Below are 24,284 nucleotides of genomic sequence, written 5' to 3'. Positions count from 1 at the left end.
AAGACTTTATTACAGCAAACTCTCTACTTTGGGGCAGGATTTCCAGATCAACACTTTAGGGTAAGGTGCAGTCCAGCCTGGCCCCTCCACGGGTGGAAGCAGGAGGGGGTGAAGGGAAGAGGGAGAAGCAGAATACGATGTGGAGCTGAGTTGTATTTAACTTCACATTTGATTTCACTGCCTGGCAGATGTCCCAGGGCCTGGGGGGCTATGACAGACTGTCAGTGTGGGTGTGAAACAGCGAACTAAAACAGAGATTTAACAAATCAAACAAGGAGACAGTGGTGAGAGCCAGCTGCAAGATATTGGAGAGGCAAGTCCTGATGCTTGTAAGAAAAAGCCAAAGGAGTGGACACTAGACCCTCGGGCGTTGCCCTAGCTCTGCTGGGCCTTGGGGTGCCCCATGGAAGCCACGGAACTCCCCTTCTCCCTCCCCAACAGGGAACTGTGGTGTCCCCACCCCATGGCTGTCCCTCTGTATTAAATACAAAGTATAAGGAGAGAAGCCCTGAGATCATTCGTGAAGGAAAGTGGGATTCCTGTGTCTTTTCCCCAGCTTACGTTATTGTAATAAAAAGCCACTTCATTCCTACCTTCAAAACCTTGTCCCCGGGGTTCTGGATCTGGCTGCAGCCTGGAGCAGGGTCATCCCTTTTCTCCCCTGGCTTATGGCAGACCCGCCCGGTGTAGGAGCAAATCTCTATTCCTCTCCACCCAGCCACCCGCACACCTGCTACAGAAACTTCAGGAGACTCGGAGGGTTCAGAGCGGGGCAGGCCAAGGGACCTACTCCGAGGGAGAGTGAGGCTTCCCCCTTTGGGTCTAAGCCAGAGCCCTTGGCACTGAATGCTATTGAACCTCAGACAGGCCCTTCCTGTCAAAGGCCAGTGTTTCATCTCAGGCAGATGTCCCCGAGGAACGTCACAGACCAGAAAACCAACCCCGAGATCGCCTCGACTGTCCCATCCTATTTTGGGCCGTAATTCCTGAGGAAACCCCAACCCTCGTACTTTCAACTTTTCTGTTTATGAAATCTGTGTATTTATCTGAGGGAAAACTAGCAGGTGCAGCATGAGTGAAGCTCCCCACCCCCACCCTGCCAGGCCAGAGACAGTGACAGAAGGGGACACCCCTGCTCCCTTCCGCACTCGGGCTTGGACCTCCCATAGGACTCAAAATCCGGACCGGGTCTCCACAGGCCGGTAATTATTTGGAGATCACGGCAACGGCCCAGAACCCCCCTCCTTACTTCAGGATGGAGAGATTTGTGACCTTTCATTGCTTACAAGAGCAAGGCAGCGTGTTTGTTATTCGTCCCACATACTGGGTGATGGCTTAGAGATTTGGCCCACGACTTGCCCAAAAGCTCGTATCTGCGGATTAGAACCCGAGCCTCCAGACTTGCCAGACCCAGAGGGATATAAGTGTCTATCTATCCCCCACCCCACCCAAGCCCACACCCACGTACGGATTTCCGGGTATCTTCTGTTTGCCGTCCCACCGCCTTCCCTCCCCATCAGAGGGACAGCCGTCTGGAAAAACACTCGCTGGCCACGTCACTGTCCTAACGTGAAGAGCTCGCAGTGTGGGTTGCTTGTGCACAGACACACACGGCGTGGAAGCAGATGCCTGTGCAGAGGGCTCCAGGGTTCACCCTCCGTGTGCTTACCTTCCACCAGCACTCCTGAAGCTCCCCGCATTAGTCACCTGTCCTGTTACTTTTCCTGGGCAAGGAGCCCTTTAAACACAGATCAGAAGGAGCACCTGGGTGGTTCAGTCAGTTGAACATACGGCTTTTGATTTTGGCTCAGGTCGTGATCTCCTGGTTTGTGGGATCAAGCCCTGAGTCGGGCTCTGGGCTGACAGTACAGAGCCTGCTTGGGATTCTCTCTCTCTCTCTCTCTGCCCCACCCCTGCTCCTACTTGCACTCTCTCCCTCTCAAAATAAAAGCTTTAAACAAAATCGCAAACCAGAAAACCAATGCTTGGGGCTCTTGGGCAGCTCAGTTGGTTGAGCGTCCGACTTTGGCTCCGATCATGATCTCGCAGTTTGTGAGTTCAAGCCCCACGTGGGGCTCTATGCTGACAGCTCAGAGCCTGGAGCCTGTTTTGGATTCTGTGTCTCCCTCTCTCTCTGCCACTCCCCTGCTCACACTCTGTGTGTGTGTCTCTCTCTCAAAAATAAATAACTTAAAAAAAAAGTTTAAAGAAAAAAGAAAACCAACCCTCACCCGTCTACGTCCCCTGACTTGTATATATTTTATTTATACATTTGTTAACATTTCCCTCCTACCTCCACCCACCCCACCCCACCCAACACATATAAGCCCCTGACAGGCAAGGATGCTCTTTGGGTCTGTTTTCTTTTCTTTTAATGTTTATTTATTTTAAAATAATAAATAAATATTTATTATTTATTGCAGTGTGTGGGTTCGAGAGAGATAGCATGAATAGGGGAGGGACAGAGAGAGGGAGAGAATCCCAAGAAGACTCCAAGCTATCAGCCAAGAGCCGGGTGTGGGGCTCGATCTCACGAAGCATGAGATCATGACCTAAACCGTAATCAAGAATCAAACACTTAACCCACTGAGCCGCCTAGGTGCCCTGGGTCTGTTTTATTTTCTACTCTATCTCTAGCACATTGGCCAGATCCTGGCCCAGAGTAAGTACAAAACAATTATTTGTTGGCTGAATGGGTATCCGACTTCTATTCAGAAGAGCTGAATGCACACATACACTTTGCATTTGGGCCATTAAGTTTAAGAACAGAAGAACACCCATGAGGGGAGGCAGAATTCTGGGCAGTCTGTCTACTTAGATGATCCCAAGACAGATATGGTTGCTAAAGCCTTGCCGTGTGGACAATGCTGGAGGAAGATTGGAGGTCAATGGGTAGAATTTAGCAGAAGGCAAATTTGGGCTTAAACTCACAGTTGGAGCTGCCCTACCATAGGGGTATGGGCGAACTTTTGCAGGGAAGCATCCCATGAGTCATGACTTTTAGTCTCCGTTCCCTTAAGTAGTCTCCTTCCACATGACTCAGAGCCTGGCCATGTGACTTGCTTTGCCCAATGGGATAATTACCATTCCATTGCCAACCATTCCGGTTGTATTAAGCATATTTTTTTAATGTTTATTTATTTTTTTTATTTTTGATTGTTTATTTATTTAAAAATTTTTAATGTTTATTTTTGAGAGAGAGAGAGAGAGAGAGAGAGTGCAAGCAGGGGAGTGGCAGAGAGAGGAGACACAGAATCTGAAGCAGGCTTCAGGCTCTGAGCTGTCAGCACAGAACCTGACGCGGGGTTCAAACCCACAGACCCGTGAGATCATGACCTGAGCCGAAGTCGGACACTTAGACTGAGCCACCCAGGTGCCCCTATTTTTTTGTTTTGTTTTTGTTTTTGTTTTTGTTTTGTTCTGAGAAAGAGAGAGAGAGCGCACAAGCAGGGGAAAGGCAGAGAGAGGGAGACAAAGCAGGCTCCAGACTCTGAGCTGTCAGCACGGAGCCCGACGTGGGGCCCGAACCCACACACTGCAAGATCATGACCTGTGCCGAAGTTGGATGCCCAATGGACTGAGCCCCCCAGGCGCTCCTAAGCATGTTTTTAACTATCTGTATTTTCTGATGCTTTGACATTTAGGGGCCTTGTTAACGCTAGAGGGACTGCACCTGGTTAGCTAATGCCCAGAAATAACAAACAACTCTGCAGGGAGCATTCCTTCCAAATGCAAACTAACCAATCAGCCACCACCTCTGTTGGGCTCTCACACTCAGGGCCACAACCCCCTGCTCTAATCACCCCAGGGCCAGGTAGCAGATAACTAGAGCTAGCCCCTGTGCCTTAAAATCTGCCAAGATCATTCAAACTGGCCAATCCTAAACCTGCTTTCCCTGCCTGGCCTTGCTTTTCTGGTGTGGTTAAACCAGTGCCCAAATCATGTCCATAGGAATCATTCTCTAACTCTCAGTTTTGCTTCCTTCAAAATTGGGGCCATTCTTAGGTGGTGGCAATGGTGACCACCAAAAACTCCAGGCTTCTGCTCTGCAGCTTGGCAACTCCCCAAAGAAGAGAACTTCTCCTTCCTAATTATTCCAGCAAAAGTCTCAGGGCTGACTCTCATTGGCTTAGCTTGGATTACATGCCTCTTGCTGAGCCAATCGCAGTGGCCAGGGGGATACAGTACTCTGGTTGGAGAGACTTGAGTCATCCCAGAAACTGGGGAAGGGCTCAATCCCACTTGGAATGAAAATGGGTAAAGGGTAATTTCCCAAAGGAAAAAAGGGTTCAATTGCCCAAAAGAAAGAGGAATGGATTCTGGGAAGGCAGCAACAACAGACAACCTGTCCAGGAAAGCTCTGAGCTTCTCTGTCCTGGCCTCTTTGATAGCCTTCCGGAGGCTTGTTCCAACATGGATTTCTTTCTACGAGAGCAAAGAGAGGGGGTTCACTTTGACCCTTTACTTACTCGTGTGAAGAACCAAAACCAATTACAACTGGCTTTTAACTTCAACCACACAGCATCAAATTAAAAAATGATGTTTGACCTCAGGCTTTGAAGAGGGTGTGACAATTGTCCTTGGCCCTGAGAACTTCTGAAAAGAATGGAGAATATTTTTGCTATTGGTTATATTGGATTGGGTCTTGGTATGAAATCACCCAAATTGTCATTGCTCACGTTAGGCTTATTCTATTGGTCTCTCTGCTTTGTCTGGGGTCACTCTTTTCCATTGAGAAAATTGGTTCCTTTTCTCCTCCCTTATAATGGAGCTCATGCTCCCAATACTTTATCTTATAAGGCATGGCTTTACAATAAGCATGATGCCCATAACAATCCTTTACAGTAGAATAACACCTTCCTTCTAGAAAGGACTTTCACTCATTATTGTATTTGATGCCCACAATAACCAGGGTGTAGGAGTGTAGTATTATACTCCTCTTCTTTAGATATGAAAATAGGGGCGCCTGGGTGGCGCAGTCGGTTAAGCGTCCGACTTCAGCCAGGTCACGATCTCGCTGTCCCTGAGTTCAAGCCCCGCGTCAGGCTCTGGGCTGATGGCTCGGAGCCTGGAGCCTGTTTCCGATTCTGTGTCTCCCTCTCTCTCTGCCCCTCCCCCGTTCATGCTCTGTCTCTCTCTGTCCCAAAAATAAATAAAAAACGTTGAAAAAAATTTTTAGATATGAAAATAGACTCAGAGAGGGCACGTGACTGGCTGAAGGTCACAGAGCCCTGTCGCCTTGGGTAGAAGGAAAATGTTGGCAAGGAATAAACAGGCATTTCTTCGAGGCTTCATTTATTTACCAAGATTAGACTTTATTGCTGCAAAGCTAATCAGGACTAAAACCCCAGAGGAGCTAGTTTGCAGTATGCAAACCACAGTAGCTCAGAAGGACCAAAACACAAACAGAGTCACAGGGCCACCCACAGCCATGACTAGAGCCCAGCCCAGCATGTCTGCCCTTGGGCTCATCCACAAGCAAGTCCAAGAGATGCAGTCCCAGCCCGGCCCCCTGGAGAGCAGTTCTCCATTCAGCACAAGCACCCGGGAGCCTACATCTGTGGCTCAGCTCTTCTGTGGAACTCCTCTGCTCCTACCTAGCTCCTTCTCTCCTCAGAGAGACTGGTACTTGGGCCACAGATGGGACTGAGGCTTTGGTCTACAGAGAGGGAAGGGATACGTCTGGTAGGGCCTGGAATGCTGGAGAGATCTTAAGCCTGAGTACACACTCCAGGCTGATATACTTAGGGTTTCCCTTCCAAGGACTCTCTCCTTCCTTACCCACCTCCTTGCCTTTTCCCTCTGTGCCCATCCTCTGTGCTGAAATCCCAGTCAGAGAGCTAGCTGGCAGTCCTCTTTGGCTTGGTCTGCACGCAACTCACAAATTCTGCTTGCCACCGAAGAAAAGAAGGGACCCAGACTAGCCAGAGGGGACAGTGTCCCTTTCACGGGAGGAAGAGCCTCTGGGGAACTGGGGGACCCTCCTCCATTCCTTGTCCTGCCTCTGGAAACTTCCAAGCCATCCTCTCACCCAGACACTCTGGACCCAGGACAGACTGGCCAGAGAGTAAGTGACCCAACCCCAGAGCACTCTGGGAAACCTACTGTGTTGGCCTCAGACCCCACGACGGGGAGGGTAGTAGATTTCCAGCCTTATCTGAGATGAATGGGACAGGGCTCATCAAAGCCTGCCTGGGCCAGAAAAGAAGGAACCCAGTGAGCTCACTATGCCTTCCCAACATCAGCCAAGATGATCCAGGCTGTACGCTGTTGGGACACTTCTATTCTAGAAGTTTCCGCCAGGTGGCAGAGAAAAATATCAGATGCCAGAAACGTATCCATCTGAAAGGATTTCCCCCACAGGACAAAAAACAAAAAACAAAGAACAATCATACCGTCTCCCAGTTAGAATGTCTGCAATTATGCACCCCCTATAAGTGGAAAAAGGAAGCCAGGACTAATCAGATGACATCACTCTGGGAACCCAATGCATCCCAGCACCAATCTTTTTGAAAAGCTCCGTATGGGAAGATACAAATTCAATTTGTCTTGTCTAGGGGAAAAATGAGTTTTAAATATGTTAGATCAAAAATGATATCTTATGTACCAGACATTAGTGATCCAGAACGAACGCCTTGGGAGAAAAATTGCCCTGAAAATTTTAAGTATTCAGGTTGCTAAAGAACTAGGAATTTATGCCGCAGTCCAAGCACAGAAAGTCCACACTGGACACCCACATGTCCCATACTGGGCCACAGCCTCAGACAGAGCCCTGGTTCCTGAGGACCGGCCTGGCAGTCTCCCTCAGTAACACCTCTGCCCACCTTTCTGGGACCTGCCGTTTCCATGGCTTCCTGTTCAGCTGGGTTGCCAAGGCCCGAAGAACTGGGAAATGCCCCGTGGAGCCAGTCCAAGGCCAGAGCAAGTTGGTAAGGGATAGGGGGAGATAGAAAAAGAGGCCCAGTTTCCACTGGTTTCCCAAGCCTGGTGGACACCAAAGCTATTAAAAGGCCAGTTTACAAAAACACTGGAGGGCACTGGTTGTTCTCTTCCAGGACAAGCTGAAGGGACAGAAAGCCCCAGGAAGATCTGGGTTCGAATCCTAGCTCTGCCAGTAGCTGGCTAGTGCCAAGGGTCTTGGACAAGTCTCTTCTTTCTAATCCGTGGTCGGTAAAACAAAGAGTTGGCTCTCAATGACACCCAGGTTGTCTTTCAATTCCGTGACAAAGATATTTTTCGTTCTTTCTGCTCTCTCTTTCTTTCAAGAGCCTGTAGAACAGGGTAAGAGCACAGTCTTTGCAATCAGTCTGCATGGGTTTGAATCCAGGCTCAGCTGCTTTCTAACTGTGTGACCTTGAGCAAATAACTTAACCTCTCTGTGCTTCCATTCCTGCTTCTGCAAAACGAAGATGACAGTCTCTGTCTCGTAAACGTGTGAAAGGATGAGTTAACTTTCGCAAAGGCCTCTGGGTAGCTCCTAACACGTAGCTGTTCTTTACTGAGCAATTACTGCATGCCAGGCTCCGTACCAGGCATAATAGATACAGAAATGAGCCAGAGAGATACGGTCCTTGCTCTCCAGGATGTTATTGTCTCCTAGCAAAATGTTGCCCAGGAATTTCCTCTCTTATGGTCACTGGTTTGTGTCCCAAAGGGCGGGAGACTCCTGGCATTCTGCCTTTGGCGTGGGGTTGGACAGGGAGTGAGTCCCCCCACAAACCCCCAAAGCACGCACCAGCTGCCCGACATCTCGGCTTTTTTCCTTCCTGCTCCTTTACTTCTTCCCACTCCAGATTCTACTTGCAGTCTGACTTCACAGATAATAGAAATAAATAAAATCTGCACACGAGCCTTTCTTTCTCCTCCCTCACCCCTTTCTCTCTCGAATTTTCTCCTGTCTCCACTGGCTAGTATTGCATCATGCAGCCTCACAGCCTCGCTCCACTTGCCCCGTTTGGGAACTACAAGATCCCTCGGTGCCTCCCTGCCCTCCTAAGAACACACTCTGGCCTCGCTCTTCCTAGAACCGGATGCAGCCATAATCTCCTTGGTTAGTGAGGACATCGGCTGTGGGAACATTCGGCTTTGTTTTCCCCCGTGGGACGGGGGCGGGGGGGCCGGGGAAATTGCCCAGCTCCTGCACAGTCAGCGGGGAAGGTAATAGGGATTAATCCGGGCGCGGCCAAATGCAGATGTGGCCCCAGCCCAGGAGGGAGGAAGAGCAGTTGCTGTCTCAGGGGCCAGCTGCGGCCCGCAGTGGGGGCCCCGGGACAAGAAGGAGGCACTGGCCCGGAACCGACAGCCCCAAGGGGTTCCGTGCAGCATCCCGGAGGTCTGGGGCTGCCCTGCCCGGCCCCGCCGGGCCAGGAGGGCTGGTTGATTGATGCCTTTAATAGACATGCTGGGAACTGGCAGGCCGAGTGTTTATGCCCAAATGCACATTGGCTGTTTAAGGAATTCCCAAATCCCTCGCTGGAGACTAGATTATGAAAAACATTTCCAGAGGAATCCTGTGGCCTCCTTGCCACTCTGCTCATCCTGGGCTGCCAGTGGGTGGGAGGTTGGGGGGACGAGTGCAAAGGGCAGCCCTTTGGCCAGTCCTGGCAGGTTCTGGTCAGTCTAGGGTGAAGATAGTTGTAAACATTTCTTGGGTGCCTACTATGTGCCGGACTCTGGAAAAACAAAAACAATGGAGAGGAAAGAGAGGAGCTCACATCCCCATGGACAGACAGCTGCACAGAGGGAAAAGGAGGCTCCCGGAGTTGTGGGAACACACAAAGGTGGCCTTTGGGGTCCTGATGCCCCTGCCATACCCTCCCCACTCCCTCACCGCTGCAGGTGCCAAAATCCTTTTCCAGTCACAGCGACTTAATGAAGGGTTCCTTCCATCATGATTGGTTTAAAGAGGAAGTTCTTTTTTTTTTTTTAAGTTTATTTAGTTATTTTGAGAGAGCATGTGCACATGCAGTGGGGAGTGGGGGAGGGGTGGAGAGAGAGAGAGAGAGAGAGAGAGAGAGAGAGAGAATTCCAAGCAGGGTCCACACATCAGCACCCGACATGGGGCTCGACTTAGGGCTCAATCTCACAAACCATGAGACATTACCTGAGCCAAAATCAAGAATTAGATGCTTAACCAACTGAGCCACGAAGGTGCCTCTATAAAGGAAGTTCTTGAAACCTCCAAAGCCTCCAAGTAAGGGTGTTGGGGCACTATAATGGAAAGTTTTTAGGAATCCTGACAGATCTGGGGAAGGGGAGGAATCTAGGGGAAGGTCCTCAATAAATCACACACTGGCCTGAGTCAGGATATTTGGGATGTGGTCCATGCCTTGTCACTCTAGCTGGGTGAGTTGGGGCAAGCAACAGAAACTCTCCAGCCTACCCGCTGGGGTTCTGCACTGTTTAGGTGACATGGCAGATGGGACTGGGAAGGGGGAAGCACAATGGGAGCCTTTTCTGTCTTCAGACCACAGTGATGACACATCCCTTCCTCCCATACCTAGTGTATACTTGCCGCTGAGTTTTGTTTTTTATTTTAAGTGATCTCTACACTCATTTTGGGGCTCAAACTCAGGACCCTGAGATCGAGAGTCCCATGCTCTTTTGAATGAACCCCCCAGGCACCCTGCTGCTGAGTTTTGTATGGATCACTGTTCACACTCATTTATATGTAAATAGTTGTTGGGGCACCTGGGTGGCTCAGTCGGTTGAGCCACCGACTTCAGCTCAGGTCATGATCTCACAGTTTGTGAGTTGGAGCCCCGCGGCGGGCTCTGTGCCGACAGCTCAGAGCATGGAGCCTGTTTCAGATTCTGTGTTTCCCTCTCTCTGCCCCTACCCCGCTCATGCTCTGTCTCTCTCTGTCTCTCAAAAATGAATAAATGTTAAAAAAAATGTAAATAGTTGTTGAAATAATACAATATTTAATGAGGGTAAACAGAAGACAAAAGGCTCTTATGCTTAAGTGTGTGTGTGTGTGTGTGTGTGTGTGTGTAGGGTGGCGTCTTTGTAACTGCCATATTTTGTGACCCTGCATCAGGCATCTGAAAAGGCAGTCTCAGGGCCATCCAAAACAGGCTAGATGGGAGCCAAGTTGCCCTGGGATCTGGGCAGGGGAGGTTATGGGTCTGCGATGCCCAGTTGCCAATCTTTCAAACTGATGTTCCCAGTGCCTGGTGGCCCAGCAAACGCTGGCCCTTCCTCCTACCCCACTGCCATGATGTCTGGGCCACAGGACTCTCATCCTCACCAGACTTCCACCCCCAGGCAAGGTTGACCAGAAGGCCCAGCCTCATCCTCCACCCCTGATGATCAGGAATATGCACTTAACCTCCTCTGCTATCCCTTCCGTCCATCCCAGAAACCACCCTGCCTTGGGGCTGACAACATGTGTTCCTGCTCTGCTTCTGGGCTTCTAAGCCCAGCTGAAGGGGGAGGTCAGGAAGCGAAGTCTAAAGTCTGGGGCTCAGGTATAGAGGCTGGGCTTGGGGAGAGCAGCAAAGTTATGTAAGAGGATTAACAAGAATCCTGTGCTGGGAAGCCAGACACAGCCATTCTACCTCGGATGTCGGGTGGCCCTGGACACGTGGGTTCACTTCTCTGGACCTCAGTTTCCTCATCTGCAAAATCTGCATGCTGGACTCCATTTCTTAGGTCTGCTCTAGATTTACCCCTGTACGAGTCCATAAATAAATGTATCAGGGGGGAAGACACCCAGCCAAGTCATCCAGCAGCCAGTTATACAATTCTGAGCCAACATACCAATATAATGTGTGGAAAACAAATTTTATTTCATGTGCCAACTCAGGTCTGTGGGTAGTGTCTCTCCGGAGTGCTGGGTGAAGAAGGAATCTGAAGCCTTATCCAGCAGGAGACAGGATGGTTTAGGGTTAAAAGCTGGGCTCAGAGACAGCCACCGCTCCCCTTAAGAGCTGTCTGATGTGAGCAAATTACTCAATCTCTCCCAGCTCTGGGCTGGTTGTGATGGTGAAAGAGATAATGCACAGTGAAATCCTCGCATGGGGTAGGCACATAATGCCCCACGCAGATGCATCAGGGCTGTCTGGGGCGGGCATAGGAGGGTCAGGGAGGGAGGTGGGCCAGGACGGAGCCCTGCCCTGTCACAGTATCTCCTTTCTCACATCGCGGTGATCATCCTGGCTGATCACCCTGTTTCTCCCAGGGGTGAGATTAGGAATCTCCCTGGGATAGAATCAAGTCAGAGGAGATGGCCCATCCCCAAATCCTCATGAAACAACTACGTTGCTCCTTTCTTTTTCTTTCTTAAAATTTGTTTAACATTTAGTTTTGAGAGACAGAGTGAGACAGAGCATGAGTTGGGGAGGGGCAGAGAGAGAGAGAGAGGGAGAAAGAGCGGGGACACAGAATCTGAAGCAGGCTCCAGGCTCTGAGCTGTCAGCACAGAGCCTGACGTGGGGCTCGACCTCACAGACTGCAAGATCATGACCTGAGCCAAAGCTGGCCTCCCAACCAACTGACCCAGCTAGGCGCCCCTTTTTTCTTTCTATCCCGGAGGAGATTTATCATTTCCAGAAATGCCTTTGCGGCGCCCCCATCCCGCTCTTCACGGAGCCCACCCTCTGCCCCTTTCTAGGGCCAGACGGCAGGAAGTGGGTGGCAGTCTCTGGTCCTCTGACCTTGTCCCGGAGGGGCCCAGGCCTCTCCTTATACAGGTCTTCCTCCAGATCCCGGTCCTGCCCCTGGGCTCCAGAGGTGCGGGTGCTAAACGCACGGCCACCAGACGGGCTCCTTCCCAGATGCTCACTGACGTGCTGGGTCCAGGGAGAGAATTCCACCGGCTCAGCAAATTTCCCTTTGTTGTTGGTTTTGTCTGTTGGCTCCCCTCCCCCCCGCCCCCCGGCCCCCCCCCTTTCTCTTTTTCCTTTCTTCCCTTGAGTCAGCAACGCAGAGTCCAGCGAAGCAGATGGGGTGAAGGGGGATAGACGCACCCCCGCGCAGGCCCTCGGGTCCCTTTGCCTCGTCCCAGGCCAGCCCCGCGCTGCAGACACCGGCGCTTCTGGCCCTCTTTCTTGTCCCCGCCCCCACTGCCCCACCCGGAACTGAATGTCGGCCACTAGCAGGGGAGGCAGGTGCCTGTCACCTGGGGTCTAGCTCCCTGCAAAGCCTCCTCCTTTCTCCTTAGCTCGTTGAACCCTGAAGACTCCAGAACCTCTCAGAAGTGCTTTACATTGAACTCATTTCAATCTCACTACAAGTCTGTGAGCGATCCTATTATTATCGCACACTGTTGCTGTCAGCAGGCAAACCAAGCAATAATAATAATATAATAATCCGAGCATAGCAAACCAGCAATTTTTCATCTGAGCATTAAGATTTGAAGGGATATTTGAAAGGCTCCTGCCCACAGAAATATTACCCTACACTCTGGTCTAAAAGTTTACCAGTAGATGTATTCAGCAGGAGTATGTCCCATGCAGTATTTCTCTGTTGTGTGTCTGGGATATACTTGTACTAAAAAATGATCTGTTGTTTATCTGTAATTCACATTCAACTGGGCACCCCGTATTTTGATGTGCTAAATCTGGTAATCCCTTCCCGCTGGGGCCTGGGAGGTGGGGGGAGGGGGGGAGAAGGGGGGGGAGAGGTGGGAGGCCCCAGGTCACTCCTGTTTCTGCTCCATTCTATTGATTATACTCACCAGGATCTCTTCTTCTTCCTCCTCCTCCTCCAGCACTACAGCCTGTTGCCAACTTCACGAGCCCCCACCCCGGCTTGCTTGCCCGGCAAGCTTGCCCAGGCGAGCAGCTTGCCCCACAGCTGGCCATCCAGGATGCTGCAAAAAGGATACGGGGTCTTGTCCAAAGTCCTTCCTCTGCAGCCCTAGTTCCATCCTGATGTCAGAGAGGAGAAAGACAAGAAAATATAAGAGGATGCAGAGCAAAGCTTCCAGATGTCTGTACTGAATTACCAATGGAGTCTGCCAGAGAGCCAGTAGATTGATACATTCATGCAGCACGTGGTTATGTACCAGGGATACGGGAGTGAACAGCACAGCACATCCTGGTCCTGATGGAGCACACATCTAGCAGAACCAATTTCTAGGTAAGTAACGCCAGGTGACAAAGATCATGCCGGGAGACAGCACACGGCAGGGTCCCAGTGCACCCAGAGGTCAGGGGGCTGGGGCAGAAAAGGACCCCTCAAAGAAGAGATGAGCTGAAACCCGAGGGCTGAGCAGGAGGTCTCCAGGTAGAGGGTCACAGTGGGTAGCTGGGGGATAGGGTAACAATATTTTTGAAGTTTCCAAAACAAGAGAGAGGCTCTTGGAAATATTATGCTGAGTGAAAAAAGCCAGACACAAAAGGCCACGTATTGTATGATTCTCTTTATATGAAATGTTCAGAATCGGTCAATTCATAAAGAAAAAAAGTAGGGGCGCCTGGATGTCTCAGTCAGTGAAGCATCCAACTCCTGATCTCAGCTCAGGTCATGATCTCACGGTTCATGGGATCAAGCCCCCCATTGGGCTCCGTGCTGACAGCAAGGAGCCTGCCTGGGATTCTCTCTCTCCCTCTCTCTGTCCCTCCCCTGCTCTCTCTCTCTCTCTCTTTCTCAAAATGAATAAGTAAACCTTAAAAAAAATAAAAAAGAAAGCAGATTAGTGGTTGCCAGGCCTGGGGGATGAAAATGTCACAGGGTTTAGAGAGAGGTAATGGTTGCACAAACTTGTGGCTATTCTAAAAACTACTTAATTTTACACTTCAAAATGATGAATTGTATGGTATGTGAATTATGTCTCAATTTTTCAAAAAGGGGTTGCGGTGGGAACCTGAGGCCCTAATGAGCAGCCAAATGAAGCCCAGCTCACATGGGACGAAAGGGAGAGGTAGGCCAGGCCAGATCCTCCAAGATCACCTTCAGATGGACTTGATCTGAGGGCTGTGGAAAGCCAGGGGAAGGTTTGAAGCTGAGACTGGTCAGCTTGTCACTTTAGAAAGACCCCTCTGGCTGCAGTGTGGAGGGTGCATTGAATGGGGGCCAGAAACACCAGTTAGAAGGCTGCTGCCATAGTCTAGATGAGGGATCGTGGGGACCTGAACCGGGGCAGCAGGGAAGGAGAGAAGTAGGATTCAGGGGAGAGACAGGCGGAACGACAGGGCTGGGGATGGCTGGATGTGGAGGGAAGGGTGGGAAGAGGAAGGAGTGGGGTGTGCCCCAGGGAAACGGATTGGGGACCACTTACCGGGACAGGGAAGCCTGGGGGCAAGCCCAAAGGAGGGGATGTCTTGAGAAAAATGGTGTGGTCCACCTTGTGGAACACCACAGGGAGTCAAGCAGGTGAGGACACACAGGCGTCCACTGGATTCAGGGACAGCTCGGTCACTGATGACCCTTGAGGGGACAGGGCTGGACTGATAAGAGACTGAGGCAGATTGAGGAGGATGAATGGAGGAGGAAGAAGCAGAAACTGATTCTTGGAACAGGTTTGTGAAGGGGAGAAGTAAAACAGGGGTAGAGCTGGCAGGGCGGGAGGGAAGCAACTTGTTTGAATTCTGAGAGCCTGGACAGGCGGCTGTATAGGGTTTCTAAGGAAGTGGGTGGAGCCAGGAGCACTGGCCTCCTTGTGGGAGGAGGGATGGACCGGTTTCTGGTTAGCAAGAGGGAAGAAGAAGGGGCAGAGCTGAGGTGGGTGGTGCCAGGGTTTGTAAGCCCGGAGAAGAGGGAAGGGAATCGCCACACGACTTCTATTTTATCGCTGAAGCAGGGGACAAGGTCAAACGGGGAAGCTCTAGGCAAAGGAGAGGGACTGGCCCAGCATATGTCTGAACTGGCTCAGAGAGCCTAATGTTAAACTTCCCAGGATGTTGTGAGCCGGTTGTTGAACACAGCTGTTATTAAATTCTAGTAAATCCCCACAAAAATGCTCAATTATTTTTTTTTTTTTATAAAGGTGCAAAAACATTTTGCTTTTTCAGTGAGTGGTTGCAGTTGGACCTCATCAGAATGAAAAGCTTTTGCTCTGTGAAAAACCTCCTTGAGAGGATGAGACGACAAGTTACAGACTGGGAGAAGATACTTGCAAACTACGTACCTGACAAGGGACCAGCATCTAGAACATATAAAGAACTCCCCAAACTCAGCAGTGTGAAAACCAAACAGTTCAATTAGAAAAACGGGCAAAAGGCACGAATGGACGTTTCACTGAAGACGGCATCCGGACGGCAAATAGCACATCGAAAAAGTGTTCAAGATCATTGGACACTTTGAGAAATGCAAAATGAAACCACAATAAGATAACATGGCACACCTACCAGAAAGGCTAAAATCAAAAATAATGGTAACACCAAATGCTGTTAAGGATGTGGAGAGACTGAATCACTCATACATGGCTTTGGGGAATGCAAAATGGTAAAGCCACTCTGGACAAGAGTATGGGAAGTTTCTTATAAAACTAAGGGACACCTGGGTGGCTCAGTCAGTTAATTGACTCTTGATTTCAGCTCATGATCTCATGGTTTGTGGGTTCAAACCCCTCGCCCGGCTCTGTGCTGACAGCATGGAGCCTGCTTGGGATTCTCTCTCTCTCTGCCCCTCCCCTGCTTGTGCACATGCTCGCTCTCTCTCTCTCTCTCTCTCAAAATAAATAAACTTAAAAAATAAAAATACATTAAAAACTGTTACATACTGTATAATTCCATTGCTATAACATACTTGAAATGACAAAATTAGAAAGATTGTGAGTTTCCAGGGATTGAAGGGTGGGTGGAGGGAGGGCTGCAGCTTTCAGGGGTCCTTGTGATGAAGCTGTTCTGTACTTTGACTGCGGTGGTCACACAAATCTGCACATGTAATAAGACTGCATAGAATTAAATACACAGAAACACAGAGACGTACCCAAATAAGTGCGTGCAAAAGTGGCAAAATCTGAGCAAGGCAGATGGATTGTGTCAATGTCAACTTCCGGGGTGTGATGTGTCCTATTAGAGGTTATCCCTGGGTGAAGGAAGCTCTCTGTATTATTTCCTAAAACTGCATGCGAATGTACACTTATCACAAAATAAAATATTTTAAAGATTAAATTATATAAATTACAATGAAACACATTATGTTTGAACCGATGAACACTGGAAACGACTCACTTCCTAATTATGTCACTACTATCTATGCTCCAGAGGCTAGTTACATCTATTGTATCTACATGGTCGCTGACTGATGTCCTGCTGGTAGCTTGAAATGGGCCACGGTGAGAGTATTTATAGCGTAAGAATCAGCAGACACCGTAAATCAGGGCTCCCCCCGCCCCTCGCCACCACAGAGCCCGTTGTTTACTCTGCCAGCACACCACCGGGCTGGCCTGCTTGTTGGAGTGGAATCGTCTTTCCAGGGCACAGAATCAAGAGTTGCCTGGAGACCCAAGGATTGCTAGGTGCTGCTGTGGTGGAGCTGAGGGTGGAGACCATGACTTCAAGGTGGCCCAGCCGTCCCAGCGCTGTGGAAAGCTGTTGACTGCCTTTGTTGATGGTTGGGGCTTTGCCAGGTGCCTGCAAGGGAAGGACAAGATGGAAAGGGAATCTGGGATACAGACAATTCGTGCTTGAAGCTGGAGTGTGGAATCTGACCTGGGAAGGGGGGCAGGTGAAGGCAGTGGGGACTGGGTGATGGGGACGGTGCGAAGGTGTCCGTGGGCCAGAGGTCCCAAAGAGCCCGAGGAGCGGCAGTGTTGCAAGTGACTGAGCATGTAGCCGAAAGGGTGGGGTCTGCAGTCAGGGGGACACAATGGCCGCAGGTGTTATCTCAGGGGGCACGGTCCTGGGGATTCTGAATGGGCTGGGGCCACTGGATTCCAGTGCACGGCGTGGCCACGGGTGTGGGCTGGAATGGAGGGCAGGGCCCTGAGGATAAGGAGCCCAGGAGTTGGACATTTCCATGGAGGCTGGTGTCTCCAGGGACGGTGGCAGGACTTGGATTAGAGGGAGCACTGGGTGAAGAAGAGGATATGGGGGAGGGAACAACGGAGGGAGAAAAGGACAGAAGGGAGGGGAAAAAAAAGAAAAGTCTTCTTAGGAGAGGCAAGAAGGAGAAACTAATGTGTAGAGCCGGAGGGTGTTTGGGAGCACCATTTAATGATATTAATCGCCTCTATTTTCATTAAAAAGAGCTAAAGGGCTTGGTGGAGAATCTAAATTCCCCCAGGGACCAGACTAAATTCCTGTCTTTGTCATAAGAGTCTGAATGTATCAGATGCTTCAGATTGTGTCCCAAATCACAGGACAAAACATAATCCAGAAAACAAGTGTCCCGTCAGTTCACTGGACCACCCTGCTGGAAGCTCCCAGAGGATGAGTGGCTGCCTCCAGGGCTTGTCTGAGGGAGGAGGCTTCAAAGGCAAAGAGGCATCAACCGGGAGGCAGGAGGTGGGACCAGATTTCAGCTGGCCAAGTCTGATTCCTCCAACGACCCAAACGGGGACCCAGAAAAACCCCTGTTTAAGCCCTAGGAATGTAAGAATGGTGATAAGTTTTCTCAAATTGCAGGAACCAGGTCTTTCTTACTCACATATGGATTCGTGCTACCCAGCCCAGTGTCATGTATATAGCAGGTTAGTGGGTGCTCAGTAATTGTTTGTAGAATTAAACAGAATTTATTTGAAGGGAGAGCGTTTCAGTGGAAGGGTGGGGGCCTTGTTATGCTTCCCTTCCAGCCAGATTTTAAATTTAAGTTTGGAGAGGGAAGGAAATATTAGCACAATTAACTCTCTGACGGTAGGCTTCCGGCTCTCTCCGTGGAAGTTTTCTTCCCGATGGAGGAAAGGTGGGAAGAGCCTTCCCTTTGCTTCTCAAATTGCCCCAAGGGCCCTGCTGCTCCAGCAGTCCTTTCAGGTCGCCCTCCGCAGCTAGTGAGGGCAGGGCACCCAGCTGAGCACTCTCCAAGTAGTTGACCCCGTTTCAACCTCACCACTGCCTCTGGGGTGGGGGTGGGGGTGGGGGGGCTGTTGTTACATGCAGTCTGACAGTCAGGACCTGCAGGCTCAGAGAGGCCCCTGGCTGACTGGCCAGAGGGGCGGGCCTGGGCCATGAAACCTCCTTCCACCCTCCCAGCCGGAGCCCACTGCCGCTGCCCCCCAGCCCCAGCCCCTGGACTGAAGTCACAGCAAGTAGCCCTCTCTTCCCCAGCTCAGTGATCCATCCCTCTGGATAAACACCTGCCCCGTCTGTCCCCAAAGCCTGTGCCAAATCAGGGTCTTGTTCTGTGTAGGTAGAGGGGAAGGCAGGGGACGGAAAAATCCAGATTCCACTTTGGAAAGAACTTCAATTTGGGGGCAAGGGCAGGGTGGAAGGAGGAGAGAAGCATAGGAAATGATTTAGAAACAGCTGAACTTTGAAAAACAGCAGAAACATCTCTCGGGTGCTGCAGAGGAGTGCATTTTTCAATGAAGCTGTGCCAAGGGACTGAAAAATTGCTTATGAGCACAGGACATTGGCCCAGGGAGCAGTCAAACTGACAGGGCGGACAGAACTGCTAGGAGGGCAGCTTGTTCGGAGGCAGCAAAGGAAACTTGGAGCACATTCGTAATCACTGAATTCCAGGAGGTCACCAAGTTCTACAGCCCCTCAATAATGTGACCGCTGCATAGGAGGGAGACCAAATCCGAGGGCCACGGAGTGCTACGGCCACTGAATACTATAGTAACCAAATCCTACACCTCACATAGAAAATTCTGGTATTAGCGCTCCAATAGATTAGGTCCTCCTTGACAATAATGTTTGTTAAAAGAGTAACAGTCTTGCGGCCCCTGAATTCACCAGTTGGTCCACTGTCTGGGGAGCCACAGCAAAACGACAGTAGACATAGGTTGGGACCGAAGGGAGGGGAAAGGGAGAGAAGTCCTCCCTCCAAGCCTGGAAGTCAGCCCACACTCGTCAGCCCCGCAACACTAAAATTGCTCGTGCCTATGTTTGGTCAAGGTGGATGTTTGTGGCCAAGAGGGATCTGGGTTTTAACTGTGTTTGGGATTTGGAAAGGAGAAAGTGTGGGGTTTTCGATTTTACCTGTTGGCCATTCTCCTGGGCAGCCAGGGAGCCCTGTTTGCCTGTGACTTTTCCCTGGCAGCTCACGTTGGCCATCCAGAGAGACTCCAGGAGGTGGAAGACGGCTCGGTCTTAGTGTGGTGGCCGCAGTCGTAGGAACTCGCCATGGTCAAGGGCCTCTCAGGGAAACTGCCTGCAAACACAAGGGACCTTGGCAGGGCCTCTCCTGCCGCATGCGGTTCTCCTGCAGAGCCCGCATCGCCTCCCGTGCTGCCCCTACCCCCTGTCTCCATGCCTCTCTCTGCCCTCCCCGAGCCTGCCACAGGAGGACAGGACCGGGTTGTGTCCCCTCCCCGTGTTCCCAGGCGATTTCACCGAGGGCACGTGACAACTCCTGACAGTTGCCTTGGGCTGAGCGTGGAGAAGGGCAGACAAGAGGCAGTCAGAGGGGGCCGAGGCCCAGTTCTCGTGTGCCTTCCCTTTCCCCCACACCCCTCCATTTGGCCTCACCCAGGGCTCCTGGGGTGGGTCACAGTTGTGAGGGACCCCCTAGGACCCACCGCCAGCACCCCGGTCCCAGGCAGAATCCCGCCTGCCCTGTGGCACCTTGATTCTCCCCTGCCTGAGGGGTCACTGAGGAGGGGGATGTGGCCGCTGGTCCAGCTGAGGGTCTACAGGAAGAGGACAGCCACATGGCCACGGCCCGAGGTGTGGAGGCACCCCCTGACCTGATTCTTCTGGGCGGCGAAGAGATTCCAGTACTGCCTGAGCCCCCGGGGTTTGCTTTCTTCCTTCCTTTCCTCATCACAGCGATCCCCGTTCATTGCGGAAAGTACGGCAAATGCAGAAAAATGTAAAGAAATGTAAAAACAATAACGGATGATCCGTAACCCCGAAGCAAGCGCGAGTAAAAGTTGCACAGACTGTCTGCAGCCTTCTCTGCTGTCTCCCTTCACGTGGCTTGTTTCTCTTATCAGCAGGTGATAAGCTGTCAGCCCCGGTGCTAAACGCTCCAAATACTTCGGGATGCTGTTTTAAAGGCTGTACGTGACGGTTAACTCAATCTTGTGTCAGCTCGACCGACCGGGCCGTGGGTTGGCCGGATTACATCTTACTTCTGGGTGTGTCTGCGAGGGTGTTTCCAGATGAGACTGGCATTTGAATTAATGGGCTCAGTAAAGCCGGTTTTCCTCCCGAAAGTGCGTGGGCCTCATCCAATCCACTGAAGGCCTGAAACGAACAAAGGGCAGAGGACGGAAGAACTCGCCCCTTTTCTCTGCCCCGACGTGGAAGCTGGGCATCTCCCCCCATCTTCTTCTGCCCTCAGACATTTCCCACCCTCAGCTCCCACAATCGGCTCCCAGGTTCTCAGGCCTTTGGGCTCAGACTGAATTACACCACTGGCTTTTCTGGGTCTCCAGCTTGCTGATGGCAGACTGTGGGACTTCTCAGCCTCCATAACCAAATGAGCCAATTCTTCATAATAAATCTCGGTAGATAGAAAATAGATAGTTCTCTTCTCTGGAGAACCCCAGCTAATGCAAAAGCCGTATCATATATCTACCCACGTATTTATTCAAAATGAGGTATTGAAACAAAGGGGGAAAAAAGAGAGACAACCCCCAAATGGACTCTTAACTATAGAAAATAAACAGAGGGCTACCAGAGGGGAGGGGGGATGGGAGAAATAGGTGAAAGGGATAAGAACACACTTCTCATGATGAGCGCTGAGAAGTATCTGGAAGTGTTGAATCGGTATATTGTACACCTGAAACTAGAACCACGCTCTATGTTAACCACACTGGAATTAAAGTAAACAAACAAGCAAGCGACCTGCTTGGTCCACTGGAAGGAACAGACGACACATCACACATAATGATATGGGGGAGGGGTGCCTGGGTGGCTCAGTTGGTTAAGTGTCCAACTTCGGCTCAGGTCATGAGCTCACCGTTCATAAGCTTGAGCCCCACGTCGGGCCCTGTGCCGATGGCTCAGAGCCAGGAGCTTGCTTCGGATTCTGTGTCTCCCTCTCTCTCTGCCCCTCCCCTGTTCATGCTCTGTCTCTGTCTCTCAAAAATAAATAAACATTGCAAAAAAAAAATTTTTTTTAATGATACGGGGGAAGCAGTGAACGCCTAGGAAGGGTGCCCAGTCTCCAGCATGTGTGGTAGATGTGGAAGGCGGAGAGGAGAAAGGCTTCCAGAAAGAAGCTGAGAATCAGCTGGGAGAAGGAGGAAAAAGTGGGCACTCTGGAGAGAAGGTGTGGAAAGGAGAAACAGCGAGTGGGGGGCAAAAACTGAAGATGTAAAGTTTAGTTAGAAGAACAGGAAAATGTGGTCAAGTAAGCATGGCCCCAATTAAGAAGAGCTCTTAGTACTTCCAATAAAGTTGAACCTTTATCCTGCGGCTGATAGGGAGCCATCGTGAGGCTGTAAGCAAGGGAGAGAGTGACATGCATGTTAGGGACGTGACCCCAGCTAAGGATGGAGCTTGAGATGACCCGTCTAGATGGCACCTGTCCAGGGTAAGCAAGGTCTGGCTCACGCAGTGGTGGCAATGGGCAGATCAAGGAGAGGCAGCCTCAAGAATTATTTAGGAGGTAGGATTTGTACAGCGTGGCAATGTCACGTAGAGGTGAGGGCAAGAGAGAAGTCTACAGCAACCTTGAGGTGCCTAGCTGGGATGATTTGGTAGATCATGATGCCACAAACTGGAACAGATGATGTAGGAAAAGGAGTGAGCTGGAAGGTATTTTAGTTATTTCTATTCCTGCATTAAAAACCTGCTTAAAATGTGGCCTTAAACAACAATTTATTATGTCTCATGATTCTGTGGGTTAAGAAATGGGCTGAGTACGGGGCGCCCGGGTGGCTCAGTCGGTTGAGCGTGCGACTCTTGGTTTCAGCTCGGGTCAATGATCTCACAGTCTGTGAGTTCGAGCCCCACATCGGGATCCACGCTGGTAGCATGGCACCTGCTTGGGATTCTCTCTTTCCCGGTCTCTCTGCCCCTCCCCTGCTCATTGTCTCTGTCTCTCTCTCAAAAATAAATAAATAAACTTAATAAGTGAGTAAGTAAATAAAGAAAGAAAGAAATGGGCTGGGTACTTCTGTTTCACACTCTGGGGTCATTCACTTGGCTGCATTGAGCCATTGACTGGGAAGGTCCATGGTCTTACTCACATGCCCAGCCTCTTGGTTCTCCTCCACAGGGCCTCTCTCTCCTCCCACGTGGCTAGCATCTGTCTTCTCCTGCCTTCAGACTCAGAAGAGGACCCAGGAGAACCTATGGTGAAGTTCCATCCCTATTCTGAGTCTGAGGGCCGGAGGAGACCAATGTCTCAGCTAGAAGACAGTGAGGCAGAGAGAAAGAATTCATGGAATACCTGGGTGGCTCAGTCAGTTAAGCATCTAACTTCCGCTCAGGTCGTGATCTTGTGGTTCCCGAGTTCAAGCCCTGCATTGAGCTCTATGCTGTCAGCACGGAGCCTGCTTTGGATCCTCTGAAGCACTACAGCCACCCACCTCCCATTCCAGATGGAGGATTCGTTTCCCTGCTGGGAGTGCTGGCCGCTCACAGCTGGGTCTCTCTCCAGGAACCGTCCTCCCCCAAAGTTACACCCTCTCAAAGCACAGCTCCCACCCAATGGCTGGAGGATGTGGGGGCCAGCCCCCCCACCTCTCTTCAGGACAACTCGGAAGGGCCATCCCCGCTGGAGATCTCCCCCTGGGATCAGTTGATGATTCTGTTGTAGCTATGCCGCAGTTCAACTTCTCCTCTGGTCCGGTCCTCTTCCCTCACTCCCGCTCCCATAGGGATGCTGCTCCCAATCCTTCCCTGTAACTAGACACAAACCTCTGTCAGGATGTGTCCCGCCAGCGCACGGAGGCGGAGAAGGAAGAGGCTGAGCTCTGACTGGGCCAGGAAGAGTTAGAGAGAGCCTCTGGAATGGAAGAAGAGCCTCCCACAGGCAGCAAGGTCTCTGAGGCTGCAGTCTGAGGGAGAGGTCTACATGGAGTGGGTAGAAGGAGAGGATCAAGGGACGAAACACTGACCTAGCCGATCACTCATGTTAGAAATTTAGGTCCTCTCCAATTTTCATCGTTATAAATAAAAAACATCAGAATACACGTCTTGATACCTAAATTCTTGTGTCCACAGTTCTAGTCAATTTTTTTTTTTAGCCCAGATTTGAGCACTGAAATTGGAAATTACAGAATATAAGCATTCTTGAGGCTACCAGAACTGTCCAAGGCCCCTGTTCACATCGCCCTTACACAGCATTCATTCTCCTTCAGCCAAACTCCTAAATTTATAAGAGACTTGATTTAGGGAAGGTCATTGATTCAGCTAGAGAGTTAATTATTCATTTGAATTGGTTTGTGCAAAAGGCTCCAGAGAGCCTACAAGAATAAATTGAAATGCTATTAGAACTAACAGGCGAATTTAATAAAGTGGCTGCATGCAAAATTCAATAGCTTCCTCATCAACTAGCAACAACCAATTAGAAAATAAAGTGGGGGGGTGGCAGGGGGTAGAGAGCATAATTACAACAGTAATAACGGTAACAAAATGCTCAGGATTGACTTTAGCAACAAACATGGGAAACGGGAAAACTACATCTTAAAACTCTGTGAACTTTCTAAAACACACGCTATAATTAATTAGATAGAAAGACATGCTATGTTTCTAAATGGGAAGAGTGAATGTGCTATAGCGTTAACTTGTTGATTTTTTTTTTTTTAATTTTTTTTTCAACGTTTATTTATTTTTGGGACAGAGAGAGACAGAGCATGAACGGGGGAGGGGCAGAGAGAGAAGGAGACACAGAATCGGAAACAGGCTCCAGGCTCCGAGCCATCAGCCCAGAGCCCGACGCGGGGCTCGAACTCACGGACCGCGAGATCGTGACCTGGCTGAAGTCGGACGCTCAACCGACTGCGCCACCCAGGCGCCCCTAACTTGTTGATTTAACACCATCCAATTAAATGTCCAGGGAGGTTGTTGTTTTGTTCTTGTTAAACATGCCACAGTTATTCTAAAGTTTACTCAGAATAAATACACAGGCAGGAATGGCTAAGAACAAACGTGAAAATGAGTGAAGGAGAAATTTTGCTTCATCAGATATTAAATAGACAATGAAGCTAAAATTGTGAAAATAGCGTAGCCCTGATGCAAGAATTGGCAGATGCCCCCGTGGGTCACGCTCACAAGCAGAAGCTAGTGTGCAAGGATCTAGTGTCTGATGAAGTCCATGCCACAATCCTGGTGGAA

General features: G+C 50.4%; 1 long non-coding RNA gene across 2 annotated transcripts in view; it reads right to left on the bottom strand.

The window, feature by feature from the left end:
* Positions 1-12,092: 12,092 nt before the first annotated feature.
* Positions 12,093-24,284, bottom strand: part of LOC121028378 (uncharacterized) — a 28,821-nt gene continuing 16,629 nt past the window's right edge. The window contains exons 2-5 of one of the 2 annotated variants that reach the window (XR_005789199.1): positions 22,689-22,853; positions 19,617-20,240; positions 19,032-19,203; positions 12,093-12,872 (exon numbers count right to left, since the gene is read on the bottom strand). This is a non-coding gene — a long non-coding RNA (uncharacterized LOC121028378). The remainder of the gene's footprint in view (positions 12,873-19,031; positions 19,204-19,616; positions 20,241-22,688; positions 22,854-24,284) is intronic. The other variant, XR_005789200.1, reaches the window with a different exon arrangement.

This window comes from Herpailurus yagouaroundi, unplaced genomic scaffold (assembly GCF_014898765.1).
Source record: "Herpailurus yagouaroundi ecotype Mexico unplaced genomic scaffold, PumYag 100, whole genome shotgun sequence".
Classification (NCBI taxonomy): domain Eukaryota; kingdom Metazoa; phylum Chordata; class Mammalia; order Carnivora; family Felidae; genus Herpailurus; species Herpailurus yagouaroundi.
This window is presented reverse-complemented; position numbering and strand designations above follow the sequence as displayed.